Source organism: Rhinolophus hipposideros (genome assembly GCF_964194185.1).
Source record: "Rhinolophus hipposideros genome assembly, chromosome: 2".
Lineage (NCBI taxonomy): Eukaryota > Metazoa > Chordata > Mammalia > Chiroptera > Rhinolophidae > Rhinolophus > Rhinolophus hipposideros.
Window position 1 is genome coordinate 14,784,448 of NC_138048.1, and position 18,264 is coordinate 14,802,711.

Here is an 18,264-nt window from a genome sequence, read left to right on the forward strand (position 1 = left end):
TGGGAGGCAGCTCAGCTCAAGGTGCTGTGTTCAAGCTTAGTTGCAGGGGGCGGAACCCACCATCCCTCGTGGGACTCCAGGAGTTGAACCGGCAACCTTGTGGTTGAGAGCCCACTGGCCCATGTGGGAATCGAACCGCAGCCTTTGGAGTTAGGAGCATGGAGCTTTAATCGCCTAAGCCACTGGGCCAGCCATCCAAAATTATTTAATAGAACCTAGATTATTTTTCAAACACAAATACATTTCTGCATCTAATGATGCAAAGATAAAAATTTTATGTAATATTGAATATGTTCACTGTTCAGCATTTCCATTTCTTTTACAGCAGATATAAAATTCATGATAAGAATAATAGACATGTGTCTTTGTTTTTTTTATTTATTTATTCTATAAAGGAATTTAATATCCAACTTAAACCCCATTTTGTCTGATGCTTTATCCAGATATTACCAAGGAAATTCAGAAAATTTCAGATATATCTAAGATATCTTGGCTAAAAAACTTGAACTTTCTCAAGGATTTCCCTGGGGTGTGAAACTTTGACTGGGGGAGGAAGAAAGTTTATCTAAATAGTACTGAGTCATAGGTAGAAGAGGGATATCTACCTCTAAGTCAGGAACTGTGTTAATCGGTCCAATGCTGACATTTGCTCTGGATATAACGTTTCCTAAATGGCACATTTTGGGTCATGTGCCATTTGGTCTGTTGACAGTTGGTTGAGAGTGAGCCACTCCCTGGTTGGACTGTTGCACGTAGGAACACTAGAGTGACTTCACATGCCATTCTGCACAATGCAAAACTCAGCGGTCTTGTCTTTGACCCTCCTGTGCCTAGATATCCCATGCCACCTGTCTTTGTTCACACTGTTACAACAAAAGACCACAAACTCAGTGGCTTATAAACAACAGAAATTTATTTGTCACAGCCCTGAAAGTCCAAGATCAAGGTGCCAGTGTGATTGTGTAGAGCCCAATTCTGGGTTTCAGACTGCTGACTTCTGGTTGTGTCTGCATATGGTAGAAGGAACTAGGGAGCTTGCTCAGGCTTCTTTTATGTGGGCACCAATCCCATTCATGAGGGCTCTGTCCTCATGATCTAATCACCCCCATGTGTTCCACCTCATAATACTATTACTTTAGGGGTAGATTTCAGCATATAGAGTGGGGGTGGTGAGCACAAACATTCAGACCCTGGCAACACCCTTTCTATTCTGTGGCTAATACATCATGACAGCATATGGGACTTTCCTCTGAACCTTATTATCTCTTTGTCTCCATTTACAAAATGGGACACAGATTCTCTTAAGTTTCTGATCCCCAAATTTAAACAGGATGCTATATAATTTCATCCTCTCCTTCAGACTTAAGCTGTGGGCCAAAGTGGCTGTTGTGGAGGGGAAGTAGGAATATACCTCTAACTCTGTAGAAATTCTTCTTCTTTCTTTCACAAAGTGAAAGCTATTTTGCATAACATGGAGAGGGAGTGAGACATGCTGGTTCTTGTTGACCCAGGTCATTTGAATTTAAAGAGAAGAAATTTGCCCACCTTTGTTTTTCTGTCTATTCTGACAATTGCATCCCCTTCCCCACAGTAATGGTGGCTCTAAGAGCTAAATCTAAATGGGAAAAATCAAAGGGTAAGGGGAGTATATAAGAGAAAAAATAAATACCTGGAATCAAATTATGTTTCTACCACTTTTTTTCTCTATACATTCCATGTTTATACTTAATCAGTAATGCAGAGATTAATGATTTTTAAATACAGTCAAATTCAAACTGAAATTATCTCAGGCACATATTTGGTTAGTCACCAGATGGTTCCAGATATTTACTATTGTACATTCAATAAAAATGCCTGAATCTATTTCTACTCTGGGTACTACTTGGGGTATTATGTATACCAATAATACAGAACAGATTATTTTTAATTTTGAAACCAGTGTAGAAATAAACAGCATTCTTGAAGGGACTAGAAGGACAGGGAAAAAAATAACACAATTTGTGAGAAATATATATATTCACAAAGAGAGACAGACTTATATTTTTCTTCCACTATTTATCCTGCCTCTTGGGATGACTAGCTGCATTTTTAATTTAGCTGTGATATTTGATATAATGTATTAATCTTATAAAGAAACAAATATGATGTTGGGGCTTTCTCTATGAATCAGAACTATTTCTATATTCCTAAATTCTTGTGAATATTTTAGATGGATAATCAGAAAATGTCTGAAACAAACACATTTTCTAACCACATGTTTTATTTTTATTAAATGTATTTTTCTAAAAGGTCTGATGCTTCACAAGCCTCAAATAGGTTATATATCAGAGAAAGTCAATAATGTCTTGATGATATAATCATTTATATCTTACAATTTCTGTAAACTTCTTGCTTAATATTGTGACAAACACATTTTTTTGTTGTTGTTTTATGAGAACTGTAATCTTTTTTAGGGGATATACAATATGTTTTAAAGGCAAAAAGCCATTTATGCCATAATCGATTACTCAGCTACAGCTTTAAAATGGTTACTAAGAATTGCTTAATATGGTTGCTTTGTTTAATGCTTATTTTCATTATTTATTAGATTAATGTTCTAAGCACAGTATTGATTCAAAGGGCAATGCTTTTCATAAAATATATCTAATCATAAAATTGAGCAGTAAAAGTTGAAATATAAAAAGTCCTAGATGAGTTTCATCATCCCTTTGGAACATATGTGAACTTTTGTGCTTCTGATGTGTAGACACAGGGGACAATTTAATTATTAGATGCACTTATTGTCAAACATCATGAACATTAGGGGCAATTATCCTATTGACGTATTTTAATTCTGCACTTTTTAGGAAAATATTTTAATTTATAGTATTTCATTTAATAAAAATAATTTCATAAATGCAAAGCATAAACTGAATTACAACATTTGAAATTATTTTGCTCAATATTCTTAAATTTGTAAATTCTGAGACTTGAAAAGACTGAAAAACATTCTAAGGCATCATAATGTGTAATTAACCAATTTAATATTTTTTTCCACTTTATACACATCTTGTTATCACTACCTGTGTAGTCAATTTCAGGCAGTTTTTAAAATATCTTAGTTTAGTGGTAAATTACCATACTATTTCTCTTCCTTTGAATGAAGTTTCATTTCTAACACAATTTGTTCTGTATATCAAAGCAACATAAAAGTATTGCAATAAACACACTTGTGTATCTTTGGTCTGTGAGCGATTCCAAGTACTTATAAAATTTGAATCACCTTCAAAACATTTCTCGTATACATCTCCCTCTTTCTGTTCCCACTGTTAACTTCATGTTGAACCTCTTAACTCCTTGTCTACATACTGCAATAGTCACCTAACGATCTTCCTTTCCAATCAATTCTACATAGTACTGCCAGAGTTATTGCCATTCCCTGTTGTAAAACGTTCATGTCTTATTGCTTGTAATAAATAACCAATTACTTAGCCCAGCATTTGAAACTCCCCATTATATGACCTCAACCTATATTTCAACCTTCTCCCTCTACACCCACTCTCATGTGCAGCCATCTATTTGCTCTTCCTCATGTTTGCCCAGTATGTTCTTGGTCAAGTTTTCTCCTTTATGTGAAATGATCCAATCGGATTCATGATTCAGACTAAATCTCATTACTTCCCTATAAGCCAGTCACAGACGTCACTCTCCAGAATTTATCATCTTCTCTTCTATATTGTCAAAAGATTGTTTAAATATTAATCATGGCACGTATTATAGTCTTTTTCTAAATTTGTTCAGGTATAGCTGATTCCCTCCCTAGAATAACAGCACATGGAGGCAAGAGAAAAATTCCATTTTGTTTTCTTAGTCTACATCGCCTTCAACAGCAAACATGTGATGATTGACTTGACTGAAAACATGGGTGATTTTTAAATAAATTACATGATGTGCATTTTTCCTGCTTAAAATGCTGTGTTATATAATTTCTTTGTTCTTGAATGATTCAGTGCAAAATTTACTAGCATTATTGTACTGAGTTATAAAGCCCTCAGGAACAACTGAGGTATGTTAAGTTCTTTGTCTCGAGAGTAAATGGCTACAAATTGCAGAGAGGTGGTTAAGGAAGTTTTAAGTCCTCAGACTCTTTCTGCCAGCAGCTTATTTTAATCAGTTGCCTGGGGGTAGGCCTGAACTCTCATCTCCTACAGAATGAACATCAAGGTCTTCATAGCACCAATTTGCTTCTGAGACTTACTGCCCTTCCTGGGACGCTGAATGTTCCTGAAATACTACAGAGCACTGACTCCAAAGAATGATTTCTCTGTGAAAAATAAGAAAAGACTTAAGAATGGGCAAGACAAGTTGGGATTTGACTTTCAATAGACCCACTTCTGATTGGGATGTACGCTCTTATTTTTAGAGTAAGAGAGATTTGGATTGACGACTCGGGTTCTCAGGTGTGAGGAATATTCACGGCAACGTGTGGTCCTTCCCTCACTCCTCCTCCATACATACAGAAATGGAGTGGAACTTCTTCCTGTTGGTGGATACCCTCAGTAGCCTAGCTATTATTGCTTCCTGCTCAATAGAAAAAGAAATTGTTTCACCGCTGTTTATTGGTTGGAAAGTGATGGGGCACTAGGTCACTAGAGCCCGCAAGGGAAGTAAAATATAGTAAGGGCAAAAATCCAATGCCAATTGAGGGAACAGGGATTTGATTTCCTCTGGGAAATTCCAATTATGTTCCACTCCTTCCTCTCTCTGCCTTCCTCAAAGTTATAACTTCTGGATTCATTAATAGCCACTGTTCTTTTCTTTTTGTCTTTTCTTGTAATTTTCAAAGCAGACTCAGTTTTTCAAGTGGATGACTATTTCTCCCTTCAAAATTACTGGATGTATTGATTTAATCTGAGCAATCAGAGTAGTGCAATAATAGTATTGCTTTAGCTTTTTTAAAACAAAATTTGTATTTAAGACCTCGTTTCAGAATTTTTCTCATGAACAAAAATCATTTTGGGTACCATTTGGGAGCACATGAGGGAAAGAAAGGATCCGGTTTGTTCTCCTTCTATATTTTCCCCTGAAGCTCAGCTCATGCTTGGCTGCCAGAAAAAAAAAAAAAAAATGTGTTTCAGAGAAGTTTTGATGTGGTCATAGATCTGAGGTCAGGCACTGCACCTCTGTGCTTCTCAAAAAAAAAAGAAAGAAAGAAAGAAAGAAAATGCCTTCTGTATAAATAATTACAAGCCCAGAAATTTAGAAATTTGTTCTTGTTATGCTTTTGTTGACCTTAAATCAGCCACTAATATTTGAGCCTCAGTTTCCTTCTTTGTCACATGGAGATAACAATCTCTGGTCTCTTGCCTCGTGGCATTGATATAAAGATCAAGTGAAATTGTCAAAGAAAAACATGAAAATCCCCACAACATAGAATCTGACAATGCAATCATTTAAATGCCTATACTTTGTAAATTCTAAAAAGACATACCAGAGCAGTTATAATTGCTCTCTAAGATCCCTGAGAACATGGGCTAAACTGCAAGGGCAGGCGGGGCCATCCTGCTCATTTAGCTGTCACTTTTCTCTCCCTGCTACACTACACTCACCTCCTGTGTGCACTTCCAGAGGGTTTTCTGCTCCTGATTTCTCAGCCAGTTTCTTGTCTGCAGCCATAAAACCAAGCCTTTTAAACCTTAAAAGCAATAACTGTTTATTACTTAATTGTGGCGATGGTTTAATGGGTGTGTGCATATGCCCAAACTCATCAAATTATATATATTAAATATGTGCAGTTTTTTTGTATATCAATTATATCTCATTAAAAGTGTTTTTAAAGAGAACATTAATACTTTCTAGACCTTATGGTGAAGTGAAAAGCAAAAATGGATGAGATCTAACCCAGCTTTTCTTATGTTCCAATGTCTAGTGAAGGAACACGATTACTCATGGAAGGAAGAAAGAATGGGAAGGAAGGAGACGAAGGCAGTAAGGGGAGAAAGAAGGGGAGAGCATCATAATCTCAAATGTAGTACACAAATTGGTTTTAACTTACATCATTAAGAACAGCTCATATGTAGTCAAACAAGTAGGAAGTGTAACAGAACCCGTTAGACTCCTTGCCTTAGAAAGGCAGATTCATCCTGAAGTCAATGAAACTTAACTTTTGAGGCTCCTACCTCTTCCAAGGCCCTGTATATCATTTTGTATTAATGATTTTTATTCTTTTCCTTTAAGAGGGCCTCCTGCATTGTATACATTCAGTGTCCAAAAACCTGGAAGCACCACTTTTTACCAAAGTGTATACAGCTTTCACTTAAAATAAGGGTGGAATGAATGTCTAGAAAAGGCTGTTGCCTGTTGGTATCACTTATGCCCATTGAGAAAGCACTATAAAGAGTGCTGGTGTGAACTTTAGTAATGTTTTGGGGCTAGAATAGGAAACATTAAAAAAACAGAAAATTTTAGCTTAACAGCAAAAGGAGATGTTTCTAAAAATATTTCAAATGCAACAAATGTTAATATTTCTTTTAAAATAGAAACTCAGGATATACACTGTTACTGTTTTTATTTAATATCTTCTACCAGGTCAGCCCCACATAGCATTTGTCACTTTTTCTTATAAAATCCACTGTCTTACTCAGAATCATCTTTAGTTGACATCTAAGCATCTGCAAACTAAAAATATTTTTATGAAGACCTACTGAAAATGTTTATTTACCATTAAGTGGAACTTAGTATGCATATCTGAGAAACGTAGAGAAATATAAATCTTTTTCATAATGAACAGCAAAATACAGATATAATTTACACCCATGTTCTCTGAAGATGAGCTCTAAACCTGTATCTATTCAGTAAGGTAAATTTTCTATTAGTTTCTCTCCATATATTCCTTTGGTGGTATAGAAATACAGTTCTCTCTCAACTCACCAAGCTTTGAGCTTAACAGATGAGTGTTTAACACTCAAGTCAGCAATCATAGTCATTTTTTTCTTCAGTTCCATTAAGATGAAAAAAAAAAAAAACACGTTATCACGCAGAACATGCATGCCCTTCACAGCACTTGCTATTTCTAGCCTAATTTACTTTTTAATTAGAAATTCTATCAGTTAATCACATCAGAATAATTTCTAGCACAGTTAAATACTTATCATTAATTCTGATCAATTTAATAAGTAACTTTGGAAACATTTTTTTGTGTATTTACTCCATTTTATTCTAAAATATTCTGAAAAACTTACTGGTCAAGACAGAAAACACACACAACATTATTAAAAAATATATACTTATGTCAACTTTTCCAAATTTAACTCAAATGTTTTTATGTACTCGTAGCCTTTTAAAGTATAAGTGACATTTTCATCTAAAGAATAGGTTGACACCCAGATCTTTGATTCTAATACTATTCTTCAATAAAAGAGGAAATGGCTAATTCTAGGACTGGAACTGGAAATATACAGGATGATCGCGGAACATTTTATATAGCCAGAAAGTAAGGAAGTGCTCAAAATGTACACACACAGTCACAGAAGAAAGCGCCAAATAGCCTTTTCCTCACAAAGCCTACAGTTTTTCAATATGACACCAGAGCTGGCAAAGAACCCATGATACACACACAGACACACACACACAGACACACACACATAGACACACACACACACATTAGTATGTCAAAGGAAAAGAGGACACAAACAAAAGAGCGCACAAAGGCCAATACCGAAATAATTTAGCAATGCATGTGTAGTATTAGACTATAACCCAAAGCATGAAATATGCATGTCTCCATATTGATGTAAAGAAATGATTAAATAAATACATAAGTAAATGGGAAAGAACAGACAAACCTCCTTTATAGAAGAATCCCAAATTATTTATGTATGTGTTTTGCCCTCAAGGAGGTATACTAAAACCATCCACTCCTGTAGTGTGGATTACACACAGTGACTTCCTTTTAAAGAGTAGAGCATGAAAAGGCGGGGAAAGAAGAGGAACTTTACAGTGGAGAAAGCAGATGAATAATACCTCAGGCAAGTAAGTGATCAAAGTTAACGTCAACAGTAATAAGTCATGTTGATATATGTACCTTTGATATAAGAATGGTGCTTTACCTCTGTGGTATTTCTCCCCAAGGTAGCTGTTTAATAAATACTTCATGGAAATCTTAAATTCTATTTTAAATGGAACTGTCACTTTTTATTTCTGTTCTTTATATTTCCTTATCATTACGTAGTTTACAATTTACTTCACTACAACGTATGTTTAAGTTACAGAAAGATAATTAATATAAACTAGTTACATAAATGAAAGATCAAAGATTTGAGATTAGAATAATTTTGAGTAGAATATAATGGCTTCTGAAAATAGGAATACTGAATGAAATAAATCTTAAAGGGATGAACGATAAAGCAAGGAAGAGACAAACTGTCTATGTGACTGAAGGTACACTGTTGTTTGTTATCCTGTGTTCATTACAAGGTATTACAATTCCTGATTAATATATGGTGGTCAAAATGGCCAATAAAGGTATACAAAATTATTCAGTTCCATTAGATATCATGGAATTGCCAATAACAACAACAAAGTGATACCAATATTTACCCACCAGAAGAGCAAAATGAGAAAGTCAGACAAAACCAATTCTTGGTAATGCATGAAACAACTGAGACTCCTCTACAATACTATTGGAGTGAGCGGGGGTCAGAAATTGCTACAATCACTTTAGAAAACTATTTTCCAATATCTCATAAAGGAGAAGATATGCATACCCCTGACTGAGCAATCCCCTTCCTAGGAATATGCCCTTCAGAAATATGTGCACATACTCACTAAAATACATGTTCTGAAGTGTTCGTAGCAGCACTATTTGTAATAACCAAAACCTAAAACTACCCAAGAGAAGAATAAATAAATATATTGTGGTATATTTACACAATGGAATACTGTGCAGCAATGGTAATTAACTATTACAGTACACAAAACATGTTGAATAAAAGAAGATAGATACACATTATACACCAAATGATTCCATTTACAGAAAATACAAAAATAGGTGAAACTAATCTATGCAGTTAGAAGTCACCACGACAGTTAGAAACTATTATCATCTTTTGGGGGGGGAGAGGAGTAGATGAAGAGAAGATTTGCAAAGATAAAGTGACTAACCTGGTGTTTAAACATCTATTTGTTCATAAAACCTGTGTACTTAATTGTTAAATTAGTAAGAAGTAAGATGAGGGACAGCTTCTGGGAGCAGGTTACAAGAATATATTCAACCTATGAAAATTCATGGAGCTTTATACTTATGACATATCTACTTTTCTTTCAATGTGTCTATGATTTAACAACAATAAATGCTATTGTCAAGTCATCTGGCTGGAATGATATTCTTCTGTCTCACAATATGATTGCATCTACACTCAGATTATGTTTTACTAATTTTCATTTATGTTTGCACTTCTTCATAAATTTGTTAGGTTAATCCATAAGAAACTGCGAAGAGAACTATTTTACATGAATAAATCTGTAGTAATGATAATAATGAAAATCTATTTTTATATTTACTGTGCCAAATTTCTCACTCCATAATTTTTTCTCCCACCTCTATACCATGTATCCATTTATAATGATCTTTTAAGAAGACATAGACTCTAAAATAAGATATTTTTCAGGCCTTTTTTTTTTTCAGATACTTAACACGTGAGGGTGTATTCCTGTTTGAAAGTTAAACATCTGTTTTACATGCCTGTAACTGCAGCTTTTCTAATAACCCCAGAGAAACAACATTACAAATAATTGACTATAGGTGTAGCACTGAAAAAATTGATAAGAAATGCTTAGAAACACTTGTATATTTCAGTTCAATGTTACTGAACCACTTGTATTCTATTTTCTGGACTCAACTACTACAAACATTTCATAGTTATAAAGCTAATCAACTACCAAAGGAATAAACAAGCACTAAAATTAGACCACTGATATATACAGCAGTTAAGAGTTTATCAACAAATCTTGATAAATCTTTCAAAGGAGACAACCAAAATGGTGCAGTAGATAAATGCTGTGTTTACTTTCTCTCACAACTACATCAAAATTACAACTGATCTACAAAACAACCATTATTGAGAATCACCGAAAATCAAGCTGAACTGAAGCCTTTCAATTAAGGACGTGCATAAGAAGCCACCTCCAGACTGGTAGGAAGGTCAGAGACATGGAACGGGCTGGTCCACACCTGCGTGTGACCATTAAAGACTAGGAGGGCTATTTCAGCTGTGGGAATCCCCCCATCTCCTAAAGGAGTGAGAGATACCAGCCCCACCCCAGAACAGGCTTCCAGTGCTGGAGAGAGAAGTCCCCATAATTTTTGGTTGTGAAAACCAGAGGAGATTGTGACTGAGTGAGGCAGTGCAGCTGCACTCACACACGCTCCTCTTAAAGGAACTGTGCGTGGACTTACCCACCAATGGAATCACTCGCTCTGAGCTCCAGTGCTGGGGCAGCAGCTGGAAGGGCAGCAGAGACAAAAAGAATTGAGTTGTCTGGTTGGGATGGGGGCTGGAGAGATGGCTTTCTCCTGCATGGGGGAGTTGATAGAGGCCACTGTTTCTTTGTTCAGCCCTCGCCCTTCCCAGCATGCAAATACAGGCGGCCACCATTTCTGAGTATCTGCTGTTCGTTCACCCTGCCATGGCAATTTGAGACCTGGCCTCGCCCAACGTTTGGGCCTATACAGGCTGCTTTCAGTGTCTTTTTCATGCATGCCTCCTGCATTGGCTCAAGCTGCACTTTCCTAGGGTTTCTCAAAGATTTGCGGAACCCAGACAAGCAGCATCTGGCTTGAGCTTGTCCAGTGCCTCTGGCTGAGCTAGCACTAGTGGCACCTGGCCTTGGTTCATGGCATGGCCTCCCAAAGGCATTTCCAAGCACAGCACAGGCAGCAGCCATTTACAGACTTCTTTCTTGCTCCCTCTAGGTGGCCCCAGGTAGGACATGGACTGTGGTTGAAGTAAACATACAGCAGATCCCTTCCAATGTGATTTTGGGGCTGGCACCACCAGTGGCCAGCTTCAAAAAAGCTGGAGCATCACCTAGCCATCTCCAAGTATGACACAACTAAGGGGCAGATTGGGCAGGTACCAGAGTCCTGCTGAGGCAGATCCTGCTCTGTAGGATCAGCTCCTGCACAAAAACTCTTCCACTGTAGTCAAAGCCAGTCCTCACAACAAGTGAGCCCAAGAGTCAGTCCCTCACACTGATCTGCAATTATCAACCAAGGCTCAACTACAGGTGGAGGGCACACACAACCCACACAAGGGACACACCTGGCTCATGTGGTTCCGGTAACTAGAAAAACTATGCCACTGAACCCCACAACATACCTATTATATAAGGCCATTCTACTAAAACCAGCAGACATAGCAGCCCTACCTAATTCATAGAAACAAACACAGGGAGGCAGACAAAATAGGGAGACATGTCTCAAATGAAACAACAGAACAAAGCTCCAGAAAAAGAACTAAGTGAAATGGAGATAAGCAATCGATCAGACGTAGAGTTCCAAACTCTGGTTATAAGAATGCTCAGTGATCTCATAAAAATGGAGTTGGAAATCATGAAAAAGAACCAGTCAGAAATGAAAGATACAATAATGGAAATAAAGAATATATTACAGGGAGTCAACAGTAGATTAAAAGAAGCAGAGGATCCAACAAGAGACGTAGGTAAGGTAGCAGAAAGATAAGGTAGCAGAAAACACCCAACCAGAAGAGCAAAAAGAAAAAAAATCCAAAAAATTGAGGAGAGTTTAAGGGGCCTCTGGGGCAATATCAAGCATACCAACATTCACATTATAGGGGTACCAGAAGGAGAAGAGAGAGAGCAAGGACCTGAAAACCTATCTGAAAAAATAATGACAGAAAACTTCCCTAACCTGGTGAAGGAAATGGACATACAAGTCCAGGAAGCACAGAGAGTCACAAACAAGTTAAACCCAAAGAAGCCCACACCAAGACACATTGTAATTAAGATGCCATAGCTTAAATACAAAGAGAGAATCTTAGAAGCAGCAAGAGAAAATCAGTTTGTTACCTACAAGTGAGCCACCATACGACTGTCAGCTGATTTCTCAACAGAAACTTTGCAAGCAAGAAGGGAGTGGCAGGAAATACTCCAAGTGGTGAAAAGCAACAACATACAACCAAGATTGCTCTACCCAGCAAGGTTGTCATTTAGAATTGAAGGACAGAAAAGGAGCTTCCCAGACAAGAAAAAGCTGAAGGAGTTCCTCACCACCAAACCAGTATTACAAGGACTCTTAGAGGGACTTCTTTAAGATGGGAGGAGGGTTAACGATGGGTGAAAGGGGAAGGGATTAAGAAAAACAAATTGGGTATCATACAGTAGCCATAGGGATGTAGGTTATAGCATAAGGAATATAGTCAACAATATTGTAATAAGTAGGTATGATGCCAGATAGGTACTAGATCTATCAGGGTAATAGATGGGAATGGAGTTGGGGTCAGGAATGGAGTTTTTCAGAGTGAGAAAGGTAAAGGCATTAAGAAATACAAATTGATAATTAATACAGTATAGGAAATATAATCAACAATGTTGTAAAGATCATGTAAGGTGCCAGATGGCACTGGACTTACCAGGGGGATCACGTCATAGACTGTGTAGATGCCTGCCCAATGCGCTGTACACCTGAAGCTGAAGTAGAATAATATTGAATGTCAAGTGTAACTAAATATGTAGGTATATATATAGTCATGGAATGTGGAAAGTATAATATATGGAAGATAGTCGATGGTATTGTAACAGCTGTATAAGATGTCAGAGGGGTAGTAGCTTGGGGGGTTTATCACTTTATGAGGGGTTTAAATGTCTATTACATTGCTTTGTACACCTGAAACTAAAATAAATAAATCAATAAACAAATAAATAAATAAATAATCTTAGGTAATTGAACATCAATAATATTTTATTCCGTGCTTAGCAGGTTACAGATACTGTGCTAAATACCTTATATGCTTTATCTTATTTAAATCTTTCAAATCCTTTGTGATATTTCACTGCCATTTTTTTTTTTTGGTTTATTTTGTAGATTAAGACAATAAAGCTTACAAAGATAAAGTGACTGACCTCTGAACTGATATGTAAACATATATTTTAATAAAACCTGTATGATAAACACCACATATATTCATTGATTATATCCATTACCTTCAAAAAAATCTAGTGATCAACATGAACAAAGTAGAAATGGTTCACGTCTTCAGCAAATTTAAATTACAATGGGATTATTTGTTTGGGATACCCAGTAAGTCTAGACCTAAGACAAATAAACTCAATTTAGACAGTATTCATTAGTTTAATTTCTTGATACAAGCAAGCTAATATTTATTAGCCTGGAAATATTCCTATCTTATACTTGTTCTGATTAAATATACTGAAATTATGCCGATAATCATTTTTAAAAATGAGCATCATATATTTCTTGTCCTCTAACAATAAACAAAAAAAAAGTAAAAGAATGTAAAAATCAGCCCAAAGATCACACTTCAAGTACACCTATTGTGAACATTTTGCTGGACCTGCTTCTCGACACATCTCAATGAAGCTACTAACACACTCTTCTATATTTATAGTGGCTGCTAAATGGGCCACTACACTGACACATCAAAATGTATTCAACTAGTTCCCTAGTGATAGACATTGGGTCAATTTTTGTTTTTGTTTTGGGTGGGCTTCTAAAAACTATTCTGCAATGTAAATATCTCAGAGTGGTTTTATGCAATCATGTCTGCAGTGCAGCATTTCATTACCCTTTGGCGCAGTAGTCGGATCTGCAGCTTCAGTGAAAATACAATAGCCACTTCTCATCTCTCCAAGCTGACTACTGACCTCCTAGAGGTGTTGTGCCGGCAGCCTGTGGGTCCCTGCAGAACTGGCCCTGATTGCTCTGGTCAGAATTCCACAGAAAGTTCTCAGCAAGTGCAACCAGAAAAACTGGCCTGGTTTTATTCCTTGTTACCTGAGCCCATCCCAGTGGAAACAAGAACAACAAGCTTTTTTTGAGAGCATCCATGGGCAATTCTTCTAAAATGTATATTTTAAAAACTAACCACACTTTCATATTCAAAACATAATGTCCTAAAGTCATCTGATGGTTTTTATAGTCAAGTTGATAGGCTGGAAAATTCATCTAACTTATGGGACAGCCTAGTGACAAAGGGACAGTCTTACAGAGTTGTTGATGAAAGGTGATCTCAGGACCCCCAGAAAGCACATTTTCCCAGAATCTCTACCAAAAAGCAGGTACTGTGTAGGTCCCTGTGACAATGAAATGGCATAAAATTCTTAGCTCCATGTCTGATACATTATACTAAGATATCAATAAATATTAGCTATTGTTATTACATTTTCTCCGTGTCTTCTCCATGTGTTTCCTTTACCCACTTTCTTCAACTGAAAATTGTGTTCTCAGTGTATGTATAAACTGACTACTGTGTGTGTGTGTAATTCTTCCCATAAAATCCTGTCAGTTCTACTGCCAAAAATATTGTGAATTTATCCACTACTCACCGAAATCATGCCAACATTCCAAGTCCAGCATCCAGCATCTCACATGTGAATTGTTCTAATAATTTCCCACTGATTTCCCTACAATTGCTCAAATTCCCTTCTTATTTCTCTCTATAGAGAGGCAGGATGAGGTTTTCAGACGTATTTTCCTTATTAGACACCGTTCAGTTACTTCCCTTTGCTGCCTGAAGTCCACATGTTTACTATAGCTCCATTCCTACCATCTCTACTGCAGCCACACTGCCTTTTGCAGGTTCCCCAGTGTACCAAGGACTTCCTCCTGACAGCCTAGAAAATGCTATTACTTCTTTCTTGGGGTCCCACCTCCTGAACAAATATCTGTCTACATAACACAGTTTATGTTTCACATTTAGGCTTCAAAGGTCTGTTTGGTCCCCTCTCCCACCGTCTAATTAGGCCAAGATTCTCCTTTTATAATCCTAAGGCACCTCTTTGCAATTGCCATCAATCCATTCCTTATACATTTGTTTTGTCTTTTATCAGCTTTCTAGGCTCCTCCCTGAGTGCCATCAATTGCAGACCCATTTCTCCCTTCCCGCTGTATCTCTTCACCTAATGCAACTCAGGGCAAATGGCAAATGCTCAAAACCACCTGATAAGAGGGAACATTTAAAGTTAGATGCTTAAAAGTAAAGCAGTGTATTTATGTATGGGTATTACCTCAGTTTCTTCAGAAGGATCTATGATGAAAACAATATTTACTTACTTACAAGAGCTGGAATAACCTAATGCTAAAGCAACCTATCAATTACATAAACACATACCACTACTAACCGGTACATTATAAGAGAGATGGGAGATTTCAAAAAATGGATATGTTAGTCTATTCCCAAATGTTATATACTCATTTTAACATAAGTGGAATGCGATATTTATTAAAGTCTGTAAAACACGTGGTAAAATACCTTATCTATTTTACTTGAAGATAAAAGTAAATAAAATTAAGTATGTGTGAGCGTAAGTGTGTGTACATGTGTGTTTATATGCATGCAAGTGCATGCAGCACATGTGTGATTTGAAATTGTACTATATATTGCTAGGGTTACCATAACAGAATACTGTACCTGAGTAGATTAAACAATAGAAATTTATTTTCTCTCAATTCACAAGACTACAAGTCCAAGATCAAGGTGTTGACAAGCTGGGTTTCTCCTGAGGCCACTCTCCTTAGGTGCTTTCTCATTGTGACCTTACGTGACTTTTTCTCTGTGTGTCCAAATCCCTGGTGTCACTTCCTCTTCTTACAAGGACACCAGGCATTCAATTAGGGGCCCACACTTACAATCTCATTTTGACTTAATTCTCTTTAAATGTCCTGTCTCCAAACATAGTCACATTATTGATTGGGGCTTCAACATATGAATCTGGGGAGACATAATTCAGTCTGTAACAGAGGTCCAAATTATCTTATATCACAGATTACCCTCATACACAAACAGGAAAAAAAAAATCACCTGAGTAGCAAAACAGTGCTATCAGGTACAATGAATATATGCTACCAACTCCTACAGTGTTTATAAGACCCAGTAGAATGTGTGTGTGTGTGTATGTGTGTGTGTGTGTGATTTTGCAATGATAGTGACAAACTCCCCTCATTATTATTATACCTGAGTTTCTGCTAACTTTTTGAAAAGAACCCCAGCAGATCAATGTTGTAAATAATTATCACTGTTCCTGCATGCAGACTAACCCCTAGGGCTACACAACTGTGTGTGTCATTTTTTGTTTTTTCTTCCTGTCATCCTCTTCTGACCCTTGGAACTCCTTTTGAGCATACAATGTGGAAGCTGACAAAGTAACACATGTTACAGTTGTTTAGCATTATGGTTGCCATTCATCTCCAGTAAAATACTGGCGTTTTTAGTTAAAAGTAAAGGCACATTTTTATGCAAAATTTTCAGCGATTTCATATTTTTAAAAAGTAAACATATTTCTTTATTAACTGCTGCTTTCAAATCTCCTGATAACTAGACTATATATCACATCAAAATTTAATGGTTATTTATTTACTAAATGGAATATTACTGTTTAAAATAACAGATTTTTATCCCCACACTCATATTTTGTATTCCCTTAGTGTTTTCCCAGTGCATTTCCAATCCTTACTTCTAGACATCCTAACCTTAACATGTTCATTTCAGTTCTGTGCACTGAATACAAATAGCTCATTTAGCAACACAAGCATATAAATAATTTCATCGGTTTTTCGAACCAAGTGTCTTCTTCATCCACCTATAACCCCAATTCAGATTCTTTTTCTACATGGTTGCTAAGTAGTTGTGAACACATATTTTATGTTTTAGCCTCTGTAACACCACTTTCACACCTTTGATGAAAGAAAGATACCCTAACTTGGAAATTATTATTTTGCCATTCTAATTTGACAATCTCCTTAGCTCTAGTTCTACATGTCTTAAAAATGTTTTTTTTTTGTTTTGTTTTTTCTTTTGGCTTTGCCTTTGTAGAAGAAAGTCTATTGATCCTTTTCCCTAGGTATAAAAACCCAAAAGTCTATTCAAAAACCAGTAAGACTATTTTTATTGCTTGTTCCTTTTCCTTCGGTGCCATTATTCTACTGCTTTCAGGATCCAGAATGATTTTCATACCTTACCTCTGCCACAGAAGATATTGCTTAGAAGTTTAGTATGTGCTCACTCTTTCCTACTATCTGGTTTACAAGAGTTGGGAAGGGGATGAGGATGGAGGTCTAAAGACAGCACAGCTTCCAGAGATATCCTCTCAGTCTGGGAATGTCTTTGTGACATTGCAGATTCCAAACAATGCAGATACTTCTAGAAGGAATGAAATTATAGTGCTGTGGTGCCCAATCATTTAATCGATGAGGACACTCTTACAATAGGAAACCAAAAAATAGGTTCTCACATATCTGTATGTTTAAGATTCATTTATAAAGAATTATATATTAAACACCATTATATTTATTATTGTTTAAATAAAATTGTCTTCCATCAAACAATAGCATCTGCATACTTTGGACAATTTATACACATATGGGGAAGACGTATTATGTATTTGATCAACAGATTATACTTTCTATGTACTTGGAGTCTTATAACCCCCGCAACAGTGATTTAGACCCTCTTCTCACTCACAACTTCAGATTCACAGGCCACAACTCAGAAAATGGAGGGAGAGATAAGAAAACTGAATTATAGGCTCCCCTTGAGCTGTACAGTTTGGGGCAAATTACTTAGCCTCTTAGGTCCTTGAACTTTGTGAGGCTTTTAATTCAATAAGATAATGTGTACGAAAGTACTCTGTGAAACTGTCAACCAAGATAGAAATGAAAAATATAATTATCTCAAAGGACGAGAGGAAAGGGCCTATGTGAGAATTGCATGTGACGTGATCAGGAGGCTCCAAATCTCTGGCAGCTTCTATGGAGAAACACCACTATGGAAGTAGTGGTGTTTGGATGGCATCACATAGGTTTGGCCGTCCCCCTCCCTGGGCCAAACTCTTTCTACTGGGCTAGTAAAAGCTGAGTGGGGCAAGCCCCTTTCAACTTACCACACAGTCTTTCCTTCCTATGATTAGTAATGTGTCTCTGCAGGGGAAGAAAAATATATCTTCTACTTTTCTCTAAGTTCTTGCCCGGGAGCCCCATAACAAAAGACAGATGCCTACAAATTTACTTAATATAAGTTGTGTGACACGAGA